At 53.2% G+C, this 12759-nt stretch overlaps 1 protein-coding gene and 1 long non-coding RNA gene across 6 annotated transcripts in view; one reads left to right on the top strand and one right to left on the bottom strand.

The window, feature by feature from the left end:
- The window catches only part of SPATA13 (spermatogenesis associated 13), a 244267-nt gene that overhangs the window by 120753 nt on the left and 110755 nt on the right, over nucleotides 1-12759 (top strand). The window lies entirely within an intron of this gene.
- On the bottom strand, nucleotides 8532-12493 carry LOC146398471 (uncharacterized). 2 transcript variants are annotated; one of them, XR_014819013.1, is made up of 2 exons: nucleotides 12163-12493; nucleotides 8532-9762 (listed from the first exon to the last, which is right to left on the bottom strand). It is a non-coding gene; the product is annotated as an uncharacterized LOC146398471 (long non-coding RNA). The 2 variants fall into 2 exon arrangements; XR_014819012.1 differs by lacking the exon at nucleotides 8532-9762 and adding an exon at nucleotides 10678-11467.

The raw sequence follows: 12759 nt of genomic DNA, 5'->3' as shown, positions 1-12759 counted from the left end.
GTCCTCCAACGCCTTGTTGGATCAAGGTCCCCGAGGGTCAAGGTCCCCGAGGGTGCTGAGATGCTCAGACAGTCAATCCACACTTTGTTCTCCCTCCAGGAAGAGCGGATGTTTTCAAACTGTAAAAGGCTCATTGATGCTGGAAGTGAAACGAGTGATTCAGCGGCAGGGTTTTCATCTTCAAAGCCCTTTATGAGCAAGAAGGTCGGTGGGACCTGGGGTAAAAGGTTCCGGAACCCTAACAAGCAGGCTCAGAGGTCGAGGCAGAGCCCCTTGGATCAAGACCCACCCTCCCTCTGCCGAGGTCAGATGTCCTTGGGTTTTGGGACTTCCCCTGTGGCTCACGTCAAAAGTTGGGTTTTTATGTGCGTTTCTGTGCGTCGGTCCTTCTGGAGCAGCTCTCTGTACTTTACTCAGCTTTTAAGACTAAACTCAAGTTAGGGATTGTGTGCACATCTCTGCCGCTCACTGAAGTGAAAAAGCCAAGACGGACGATATGATGGGAGAGGGGGCACGGGCCCCAAATCCGGGTCAGTTTTCTAGCTTCTTTACCGATAAGTACTTCCCGTCTCTCACGGTTCTCCAGCACGTGTTAAACATTTGTCACCACTCAAGTGTCCCTCTTTCCTCTGATCTTGAAGAGGAGTGGTGAGAATTAATATTTTATTTTATTATTTTTTGGGGGGGGGCAGCCCCACCTGCGATCTATGGAGGTTCCCATGCTAGGGGTCCCATCGGAGCTGCAGCTGCCAGCCTACACCTCAGACACAGCAACGCGGGATCCGAGCCGCATCTGCGACCTACACCACAGTTCATGGCAAGGTCACTTTTTTTCTTCTTTTTTTTCTTTTGGCTTCTCCTGAGGCATGTGGAGGTTCCCCAGGCCAGGGATCAATCCTGTGACACAGCTGTGACCTGAGCCACAGCGATGATAATACAGGATCCTTACTCACTAGGTCACCTGGAAACTCCCTAAAGGTCACTTTTAACACGGGGCCACGGCAGTCCTTCTGAACCTCCTGTCACTTCCTGCCTCCCCGTACATTCTGCTCACCCTGGCTTGTGAACCTGTCATGAGCTTTCACGAGTTCACACTCCTTTCCCTGCCTGCAAACTCCTACCTACTCCTCAAAGCCTTACGTGATTTCTCCAATGGAGCCCACCTTTCTCCCTCCCATGTCCCGAAATACTTTGCATGGCCCTTAGTTGTGGAACGTCTCATATCACGTGATGAACGAGGGCCGGAATGTGCATATCGCATCAGGGCGGGTCTGCGTCCCCGTGGTCCTTGTGGTCCTGGTGGCCCCCGTGCCTTGTGTCCAGGAGGTATTGCATGGATGTTTGCTACGTGGTAAGAAGGAGGCCAACATATAAACCTTGTGGCCTTTTTTATATCACCGAGGGTGGCTCAGATGGGTAAGGACAGCAAATCCAGGTGTCCTGTGAGGCGAACCCGGTTGTGTTTGGTCCCGAATGCATGGCTTGGAGAGCGACGGTGTGCAGTTCCAGGGCGCCACCCGCCACCTTGGGCGTATCTGGTTAGGTTCCTTTTCTTTAGCCCAGCTGTTTACCTGGGGCCGGCCCATCCATCGGGTGCCAGGTCCTCGTGTGGCTGTTTACCCGCCAGCTCGGCCTCTCCAAGGGGCCTTGAGAAACAAGATATCCTGGAAGCAGCCTTCCCAGAACACACTGTACAGGCCTTAGCCACACTCTCCGAGGCCCCAGCTTGTATGGTGGTAAAACGGTGGAATATCCCATCCCGCAGATGGGCCGGTGTTTGTTTCTGCCTCCTCTGACTTTTGAACATGTTTGCAAAGCTCCTCCTTGAAAAAAAATGTCTTGAGACTTCGAGGATCTTCTTCCCAGAACACCTGCTTCCCCATGGAAATAAAGGGTCCGAACGAGTGAGTGAGTCGTGCCTGTGGCCGTAGATTCTTGTCGCAATAGGCCTCTGGGTGAGTTTATGTGAGCGTGTCATTTTCCACCACCTGTAACACAGCCTGGAACAGGTGGCACCTGGTGGGCAGGGGGGCGTCTCTACCGCTGAGAGGGGACAGCCTTTCCACACGCAGTAAAAGCGGTTTCAGGAACACCCGAGAAAATCCCTAGCCTGATTAAGGGGCCCCGGCTGTTGCGTCGGGGCTGGAGCACGTGCGGCCGTTTAGGTGAAAGTCAAGGGCGCTGCGATGAGAAGGAACTGATCCCCACGGCGAGGTACCCTGTGTCTGCTGAAGGAGGAGTTTCTGGAAGCAGGTGGAGCTCCCCGCGACTGCCAGACGGCGGGACGGAGGGTGAAGGAGACATTTGCTGGTCCTGGGGCATCCTGCCTGTTAGGCTGGAGCTGGAGGGCGCCTGCCGGGCCTCCCTCCTCCCCGTGCCCCTGCGACCAGCGCTCTCTGTCTGTGCCCTTTGTCCTGGTCGCTGTCAACCCGTCAACCCCTCCCATGAATCTCCCCACGCCTTATTTTTTGGTAATTGTGGTAAAATAGTCAGAACGTGACATTCACCATCTTAACCCTTCGCAGGGCACAGGTCCCGGCAGTCAGTCCCTTCTCGTGGTTGTGCAGCCGTCACCACCATCCGTCTCCAAGATGCTTCATCTTGCAAAACGGAACCTGTCCCCCGCCCCCCTCTTTTTTTCTTTCCAGGGCTGCTCCTGTGGCACATGGAGGTTCCCAGGCTGGGGTCTAATCGGAGCCAGAGCCACCAGCCTACACCACAGGCACAGCAACGCGGGACCCGAGCTGCATCTTCGACCTACAACACAGCCCACGGCAATGCTGGATCCTTAACCTACTGAGTGAGGCCAGGGATCGAACCTGTGTCCTCATGGATGCCAATCAGTTTTGTTAACCGCTGAGCCCGGGAGGAACTCTGCCTCCTGTTTCTTAGTGGTGGCTCCCATCCGAGTTTCTGCTGGAAGGAAAGACTCTCCTCCACAGAGGGGGGCCTGTGACGCCGCAGAGGACATGGTGTCTGCCCAGGGGAATGTTCCACAGCCATAAAACGTGGAGCCTGGCAACGCAAGGACGTTGGGGGCGTGACGTCATGCTCAGTGAAGCTGTGAAATGAGTCAGAAAGACACATGCCATGTGATTTCACTCACGTCTGAATCCAAAACACAAACAAACATGGGCGTTCCCGTTCTGGCTCAGCGGGTGACGAGTATCCATAAGGACGCAGGTTCGATCCCTGGCCTTGCTCCGTGGGTTCAGGATCTGGCGTTGCCGTGAGCGGTGGTGTAGGTCGCAGATGTGGCTCAGATCCTGTGTTGCGGTGACTGTGGTATGGACCGGCAGCTGCAGCTCTGATTCGACCCCTAGCCTGGGAACCTCCATATTCTGCAGGGGTGCGGCCCTAAAAAAGCAAACAAAACCCCCCAAACAGAGTAAATGAACAAATCAAACCAAACAAACATGTAGATACAGAGAACAAGCAGTGGTTACCGGGGGGGGGGGCGCAGTGGTTCGAGGTGGGGGGCCGTGGTGCGGGGCGGGGGCGGGGGCAGGGGTGGCAGTGGTTCGGTGGGGACAGAGGATCAGCTGTGCTGATGGATGGAAACCTTATTTTTGGTCATCAGCTCTCTGAGGGGTCTGCAGAAGTAGGACTACAATGCTGTACATGAGACATAGGATATTATAAACCATTACCTCAAATAAAAAAAAATTAAAAAAAAAAAAAAAAGCAGTGGCTGGCCCCGGGTCACACAGTCCTGGAAATGGCAACCAGGCGGGGACCCCCCGGGTCTGGGTGCTTCCTGGCAGCACCGCAGTGTCTGAGCGGTGGCTGTGATGGGGTCCCTCCGCAGAGGGGGCTGCAGGTGCCCCGCTGGGTGCCCTGGGGCTTCAAAAGCACGGCAGACCTGGCTTTGAATCCTAGCTGAAGAGCTGGGGCCACTGATTCCTCTGTTTCTCCACTTGTGAAATGAAGATAATAATCAACTTTGCCCTCAGTCCCTGGCGCGTAGTGATCACGCCCGGACAGTCACGATGGCAACAAGAAGAGTGAATCATTCACCACCGGTTTCATTTGGAGAGAATGAAAATGTCCACGGACATGCCTGGAAGTTCTGTCTCTGCCAGGGTTGTGTAATGAATGGTCCATGTTGTGCAGACGTGAACATACAACCCCAGAGTTTTCCATCGTTGTCGTACACAGTTTCACGTGTCCGTGAATTGCTTAGCTCACCATTCCTAACGAGTGTCTCCCCACCCACCTGCAAGGACCTCCCTACTCAGGGTTGTTTATTTTTTTGGCCACACCCACAGCATATGGACATTCCTAGGCCAGCCATCGAGTTCGAGCCACAACTGCAACCCAGGCTACAGCTGTGGCCGTGCCCGGCCCTTAACCCACTGTGCCACAGTGGGAACTCCCTCCCTCATGTCTCCTTATCACCAAACTTTTGTGTTTCTGGTATGTATGGAACATCGACTTTCCTTTGACAGGGGTTTCATCCTTGGTGTTTGAGTCTGTGGTTTTGTTTTAACTTCCTAGAAGGCACTGCTCTTTGCAGGGGGCGTGGGGAGGGGGTGCCGTGTTGCAGGAGGTGGAGTCTGGAGCTCAGCTGTCAGAGTTCACCCCGCCACTGTGGGTCGTCCCAGGTCAGGGGCCCCCTCCCTGGAGAGGCCTTGGCTTCCTCATGGGCTTGTTGTGAGTGCCGAAAGTGCAAAACCACATCAGACACTTAGAACTGAAGCCGGCACATGTTAGGTATTAAATAGACATTAACAGACATTCTGCTTTGCTAGCCTGACTGCCTTCAGGCTAAGCGTTTACAGATGCTGCTCTAACTCCATGGATGCTCATGAACTGATGCGGCCTGTGGCCCGAGATGGGGGCAGTGCAGGGAAGGAGAGATGTGGCTTGGTTCTGGGATGCAGCTTAGGAAGGCGGCTGAGACCCGTCAGAGCAGGAACCAGGCTGGAGAGAAGGCTGTGGCCAGAAGGCACAGTGGGCGCTGTGGGACCCAGGGGAGCGCATGGTAGGACCTGCTGCCACCTCAGCGCCTGGCTGCACCACACCCCTGGACAGCGCCGGTCAGGTCTGCCTGCTGGAATGACCCTCCTTTGGCCTCTGCTGAACACGGGCTTGGCAAGGGCCGGCCAGGGCCTCCTGGCACCTGCAGCCGGGCAGGGGTTGGGTCAGGATAGAATAAAGTCGCAGAAGCGCTCCAGCTGCCCCCATCTCTGGCGCACCGCCCACAGCCTCCTCGAGGGACCCACTCGGCACTCACGGTGTCTTGTGTCTTCCTGGCTGCGCTCTGTCTGTCTGATCCCAAACCTGAGCTCTGGTTCTGAAGAAGGAATGAGACGCTGAAAGGGAGGCCGGCGGCGTCCTGGGGCTCGGAGGCTGGCGCTGTCACAGTGCGGTGGCCACTGTGATTACTGGCAAACGTCACCATGTTGAGTCTGAAAAAATGTCCAGGGAGCCGTTTGTGCATCTCAAGCGGTTCAGGAAATCCAAGAAGGTGCCAGAACCCTGGGGTTTCTGTCTCCAGGCTGCTCTTACTAACTTGGTCAAAGTTTACCGTCACCACTGTTTTTTAAACCTCCAAGAATATGATTCTGTTATTATGGTCCATTTTTCTAGCTATCTATTTATTTATTCGTCCTCCCTTCTAGAGTTTTAAGTAAATATTCCTTAATTAATATTTTTCTTTCTTACTCTTGTATTTTAGGGCCGCATCCACAGCACATGGAGGTTCCCAGGCTAGGCGTCCAATCAGAGCTGTAGCTACCCGTCTACACCACAGCCACAGCAACGCCAGATCCGAGCAGAGTCTGTGACCTACACCACAGCTCACGGCAACGCTGGATCCTTAACCCACGGAGCAAGGCCAGGGATCGAACCCGAAACCTCATGGTTCCTAGTCGAATTCGTTTCTGCTGCGCCACGATTGGAACTCCCCCTTAGTTAATACTCTGATCCGGGTTGTAACACTATGTGAAGACGTAAAACATAGCTGTCTCCCTAAATTGTTTTTCATTATATAAGAACTGCCTGTAAGTAGAGAGCGTATCATTCTGTTTTCTCCCGTCTGTTCTCCGGCACTTTTGAGGTTGGTGGGGGAAAAGAAGGATTAACTTGGGTTTTCAAAGGGACGAGGTTGGTCAGCGCTGAAATTCAAAATGGCCCCACGATTCATCTGCAATTATCGTTGTGGGTTGTAGTGGTCATTAGGCGTTTGCTTAGAATTTTGGAGTTGAAAGGTATGATTGTTTTCATAGACCTTATAAAAATCAGCCAGGAGAGCTGGCAACATGCCTGGATGGTAAGATCCCTGATTTTAGGAACTGGATTTTTTTTTTCTTTTGCTTTTTGCATTTTAGGGCCGTACCCGCAGCATGTGGAAGTTCCCAGGCTAGGGGTCGAAGCCGAGCCACAGCTGCCAGCCTGCACCACAGCCACAGCAATGACAGATCCAAGCCGTGTCTGCGACCTGCACCATAGCTCATGGCAACACCGAATCCTTAACCCACTGAGCCAGTCCAGGGATCGAACCCGAAACCTCATGGATACTAGTTGGGTTTGTTACCACTGAGCCGCAATGGGAACTCCTCTTATAAGATATTGAGTATAGTTTTCTGTACGCTCTATACTTTCTGATCCGTTTTCCTGTAAACCAAAAACTGCTCTCAAAAATAAAGGCTTTTCATTTAAAAGGTAGAGATTTTCTGCCCTTCGTGGGCTCATGACCTCTTTGGTCAGTGCTGCACCAGCAGGTGTCTAGGTGTCACCCGACATGAGGTCATGAACTCCACCCAGGGAAGCCAGGGCGGCTTCGGGGAAGAAGTGGGCTGGAGGTGAGCGTGGCTGTGGCTGGAGCCACCAGGCGGGCGTGGGTTTGCCTGCGGACGTGCCCTGAGCGGCCGTTTGCATTCCACGCTCTGCAGGTCGGGCAGTGCTGGACCCTGCAGAGCGTCTCTCATTGCATCCACCGCAGGGCAGGGCTGTTCCTTCTGTGTTACAGGTGACGAAGCTCAGGTTCAGGAGAGCTTGCCCAGGGCCACCCAGCTGGTGAAAGGGGAAGGTGCGCTCTGTCCATCTGCCTGCCCCAGCGTGCAGGTGACCTGGGGCCGAGGGGTAGGGACATTCTGTGCACAGGCAGGGGTCAGAGGGGAAGAACAAAGATTGGTGGGGGAGGGTCTCAGTCATGATGATGAAATAAAGACAGTGGATTTCAGGAGGGACTTGATCAGGCAAAGAGAAAAGACTGTGTCTGGAGAACCACGCTGGAAAAGTCTCCGGTCTGTCTAGTCCACGTGCAGTCCCAACCCCTGATTCACAGGGTCCTAAGAGCTGTCAGAACCGCTCTAGAACCAGGCCCTCGTGGAGACAGAGACTCCCCTCCTTATCTGAGGAGCTTTGTGCAAATTCTGGGTGGCAGGTGTGAGCTGGGGACACTGTTTCCACCCCTTCTCCGTCTTTCTGAGGGCGGCCCTGCCCATCAGATTCCCTGCAGAGCCAGGTGTGACAACATCGCTCTGCTGAGCTCTGGGGAGGGCACTGCACACAGATGCCACAGCGGCTCCTGGCATGGCTCCGTAGTGTGTCAACCCCCATGCCTGTTCCTGGAAAAACAGCAAGGAAAACGCCGTACTCATAGATACGCATGTGCCAAAATAATGTGACAAACACCAAACATGATTCTTTCATCCTAGGAAACAAGGTAGAGAGATATCTGCCCTACCAAACTGTAGAGAAGACAGCAAATCCTTCTTATCCATTCTCATCGCCACTGTTTACTAAGATCTGACCATGGGCCAGGCACTGAGCTGGGACACTCTCACACTTACTCTTCAGCCCAGTGTTTCACAGATAAGGAGGAAGCCGGGAGCTTGCCTCGTTCTCCCTGAAGCCCCAGGCAGGAGTGGAAGACCCGGGTTCCCTTGGGTCTTACCGTCCACGCGGAGGTCAGCCCATCCCCCTCCCCCCCCTCCCCCAGCCAGGTGTAGACTCTCAGTCACTCCCCCAGCCCCCGGGTGACAGTCACTGACTCCCTGCAGACATCTGAGTGGAGAGATTAGAAAAGAGTGACTCCTAGGAGTTCCCCTCATGGCGCAGTGGAAATGAATCTGCCTAGGAACTGTGAGGTTGTAGGTTCGATCCCTGGCCTCGTTCCGTGGATTAAGGAGCTGGCGTTGCTGGGAGCTGTGGTGTAGGTTGCAGATGCGGCTCGGATCTGGCGCAGCTATGGCTGTGGTGTTGGCTGGCAGGTGCAGCTCCGATTAGACCCCTAGCCTGGAAACCTCCATATGCCATGTGTGTGGCCCTAAAGAGAGAGGGAGAGAGAGAGAGGTAGAAAGGAAGGAAGAAAGAAAAGAAGGAAAGAGGGAAAGAAAGAAAAGAGTGAATCCCTGTGCTTCTGAGAAATTACCCTTAAACTAGTAATAGACTAGGTCTCCCTAGTGGATTCCAGTGGATTCTTCCCACCAGTCAGTAATTCCTTCTTTGACGTAGATGCAGGGTCGGCGGTCAGAAGGGTTTCTTTGCGGAAGCTCCTCAAAGAGAAAAACTTGCAACGAGGAGAAAGGAGTTTTCTTTGTGTATTAGTCAGCTCAGGCTGCTGTGACAAAGTACCACAGACCGCGGGACTTAAACCGCGGGAATTTATTTCTCGGAGTTCTGGGGTCCAAGATCAAGGTCCACAGATGCTGCGCATGGCGAGGACCCACTTCCTGGCTCCAGGACGACCGCCTTCTTGCTGTGTCCTCGCATTGGTGGAGAGAGGGGGTTCTGGTCCTCGTGTCCCCTTATGAGGCGCTCATCCGGTCACAGGGCCCCACCCTAACGACCTCATCGAAACTTACCCGCCCTCACTTCCTAAAACCACCCCATTGGCTGTTAGGGCTTCAACGCGTGGATGTGGGTGGGGAGGTGGGGGGTTCAGTTCTTGGCCTGGGAACTTCCTCAGACTGGAGGCAGGTCCAAAAAAAAAAAACAGTGCATCTTCGACTTGGTGAGACTCAGTTTCTATCAGCGCCAGCGCTGGCACAGGACTCTTTGGTGAAAGCTTTGGATTGGCTTTCTAACAATTAGCATTTAAGGTCCCGGTCAGAATTGGGTACCAGCAGATGACTCCAGAGGGAGAAAGTTCAAAGAAACCTTTGGAGGGTCCCACTGGTGGGGAGGGGAGAACGCAGATGTCAGCTTTGTTGGCGGGGCTGAGTGATGGCTGGTCCTGCGGGCAGAGAGCCGTCAGTGTAGGAGATTTAGGGCTTTTTATGCAGAAGCCACAGTGGCATTGCCCATGGAGTGACGGAATCTGGAGGCAGCTTAGAGATGGCTCTGCGCATCAGTCACTTAACAGACTGGAGAAGGGGACCCGGGGAAGTTTGGGGATTTGTTCCCTGGATGCCCAGTGCTGGCGCTGGGGGGTGAGGGCCCAGCCTCTCCACGTAAGGGCAATGTTCTTTTCTTTTCTTTTCTATTCCTTTCTTTCCTTCTCTTTCTCTCTCCCTCCCTCCCTCCCTCCCTCTCTCTCTCTCTCTCTTTCTTTCTTTCTTGTCTTCTTAGGGCCACACCCAAGATGTGTGGGAACTACCACCTACACCACAGTTCAGGGCAACGCTGAATCTTTAACCCAATGAGTGAGGCCAGGGATCGAACCCACGTCCTCATGATACTAGTCAGGTTTGTTACCACTGGGCCACAACAGGAACTCCAATGTTTTTTTTTCCTTGAACCAGCCTGCTTGCTCCAATAAGTCAGCAGTGTAAAACCAGAAGTAGCTTTTGTCTCAGGATCTCAAGAGTCTCACTAAAACAAAACAAAAAATGAGTTTGTTTGCATTGCACTCACAGGGATCAAACGTGCCACAGCAAACACTCAGGCCACGGCAGTGACAACACTAGTTCCTTGACCCACTGCACCACAAGGGAACTCCCCAAAAATGTATTTTTTTTTTTAAAGGAGAGGAACTAATTATTACTAAGCACTTGTATCTACTAAGTTACCAGGAGTCTTGCGTGGGCTAAAGTTTGATTGATTTCAGAGCAATCCAGAGAGGGGAGTCTCCCACTTCACCAAAGAGGAAGGTGAAACTCGGAAAGGCAGAGCCTCCCCACCTGCCCCTTGCATCTCTCACAAGCGTCCTATCTTAATAAATCTATTTCTTGCCAAAAAAAAAAAAAAAAGAAAGAAACTCAGAAAGGTAAACAGGTATCCCAGAAGCAGGGACCTCTAGGCTGAGTTTTTACAAGTCTAGGAAATCCCTTTATCTGAAGGCCAGTGTTCATGTAAATATTAATAACAGTTTCCAAGAGGCAGAAATGATCTTTTGAGACACGGATTTTTTTTTAAAAAGAATACTCAAAATTTTCTCATCAAATTTGTGCTAATTCTAAAGAGCTCATTTAAAAGCACTCAGTGTAGCCCTCGATAGTCTATTCATTTTTGCTTTTTTTAGGGCCACACTGCGGCACATGTAAGTTCCCAGGCTAGGGGGCGAATCGGAGCTGCAGCCGCTGGTCTACACCACAACCACAGCAATGCCAGATCTGAGCCGCGTCTGCGACCTACCCCCCAGCTCACAGCCGTGCCGGATCCTTAACCCACTGAGCAAGGCCAAGGATCGAACCTGTAACCTCATGGTTCCTAGTCAGATTCCTTTCCGCTGCGCTACAACAGGAACGGCAATAGTCTTCATTAAAAACCACACTGAAAACGCTTGCATTTTTAACATTTATGAACGCTTCCTGCTGGTTTTGTTAAAGTTATATAGAAAGTAGAAGTAAATTGGAATGTTTGATAGCAGCCTTTCTCTCTAAAGATCTCTCTAGATATATATCTAAAATTTTCCATTGTTTATTTATGGCATATTTTTCTGTTTTAAAAATATATGTTCATGGAGTTCCCGTTGTGGCTCAGCGGGTTAAGAACCTGACATAGCATTCCTGAGGACTCGGGGCTCCATCCCTGGCTTTGGTCGGTGTGTTAAGCATCAGTAGTTGCTGCAAGCTTCGGTGTCGGTCGCACTGGGGCTACGGTCCTCTGTGGCTGTGGCTGTGGTGTAGACGGGCAGCTGCAGCTCTGGTTTGACCCCTAACCCGGGAACTTCCATATGCCACAGGTGGAGCCTTAAAAAGAAAAGAAAAAAATACACATGATGGAACATTTGGGGCATTTCAATAAGCAACAAAATAAAAGCTTGTCTGTATGTCCACCACCCAGAAACAATGGCCAGTGATGGTCTGGTGCATGTGCTTCATATAAGAGACTTTTAGGGCAAAAGGAGGGTTCCCAGGGCCCCCTCCGTTCCTCCTGCTGGTCCTCCCCCTCCCCAGTTCCTCCTCTGAGCCACGTCTTCAGTCATTGCGGCACATTTGCTGTGATTGATGAGCCCATGTTGATACATCATGATAAACGAGTTTACATTGAGGTTCACTCTGCTGGATGGTCTGTGGGTTTTCACAAACGCAGGATGACATGGATCCACCACGTATCACACAGAATAGATTTTTCACTGTTTAAAAAACATGCACAGAATTATCTTGAACTTTGAATGATTTCATATCTTCATAGGTTCTTTAGGCTAAAAATAGTGGTTATTGTTCTTTGATTATAAAGGTAACACATGTTTATAATAATAGCAAGGGCACACATAATCACCCAAGTGAATCACCTAAAGACGGCAGTGTTTGTTTGTTTGCTTGCTTTTTAGGGCCGCATCTGGGGCATACAAAGGTTCCCAGGCAAGGGGTCAAATCGGAGCTGCAGCTGCTGGTCTACACCACAGCCACAGGAACGCAGGATCGGAACCACATCTACAACCTACACCACAGCACACGGCAACGCCAGATCCTTAATCCACTGAGGGAGGCCAGGGATCGAACCTGCGTCCTCATGGATGCTAGTAGGGTTCGTTAACCCCTGAGCCAAGACGGAACTCCAAAACCGGAGGTTTTTAAAAGATCGTGTTTCTTTTATGAATTCCATCAGTGCATATCAGGAAACATCCATGGGAAGTTTGGGGCCCAGATCCTAGCCCAGAGGGTTTGAGGTGTCCCGTCCCACCCCCACCCCCCCCGGCTTTCCTGTGAATTAATGATCAGGCCCTGAGCCACACGGAACCGTGTTTCCTGAGCCGGTCCATGCAAAAGCCCACCACCTAAGACCCGCTGTAGTCCTGGAGAAACGGGCAACTTTGTAAATCCTCACCTCCTATTTCCTTTGCTCAGAAAAGCGCAGCCAGGGCGCCTTGGCCTGGAGTGACCTCCTCCCGGGCAGAGGCGAGGGGGCAGCGGGGGCTGTTGCTGGCGGGCCGATGCGGCGCGGGGAGCCGGGTTTAGCAGGGCCGGGCCAGGGGTGCTGGGACGGGGGCGTCGCAGGGGTGGATGGAAGGGAGTCCGGCTGGGGACCTGCTGGCGGGGGGATACCCTGGTGGTGGATCGCGTGGGGGTTGGGAACGGCTGAAAGGGCGATGGGAGTAGCCCGGCTGGTGGCACAGAGGCGGGAGAAGGGAGTGTGTGGAAAGCTGGCGCGTGGGTGTGGCCTGCGGGAGGAAATCGAAGGAGAGCCTGCGGGGATGTGGCCTGGGGCCGGGGGCGTGGCCTGGGCCAGGTCGGGGGCGTGGCCTCCTGTGGAACCAGAGCCGGCCCAGAGGGGGAGGGAGGGAGAGTGGGGCCAGGGGCGTGGCCTGACGGGACCCAGCGCAGATTCTACCCGGGGCCCGTCGGGGGTGGGGGGGCGGGGGGAAGGAGAGCCGAGTCGGGGGCGTGGCCTGGGCCGGGGGCGTGGTCTGGCCAGCGGCTGGGG

This window comes from Sus scrofa, chromosome 11 (genome assembly GCF_054392235.1).
Source record: "Sus scrofa isolate SSC_HxYL_T2T_F1_AM1 chromosome 11, Sscrofa_HxYL_maternal_Yorkshire_Landrace_v2.0, whole genome shotgun sequence".
NCBI lineage: Eukaryota > Metazoa > Chordata > Mammalia > Artiodactyla > Suidae > Sus > Sus scrofa.
Note: the sequence above shows the minus strand (reverse complement) of the source record. Positions and strands in the feature narration are given on the sequence as shown.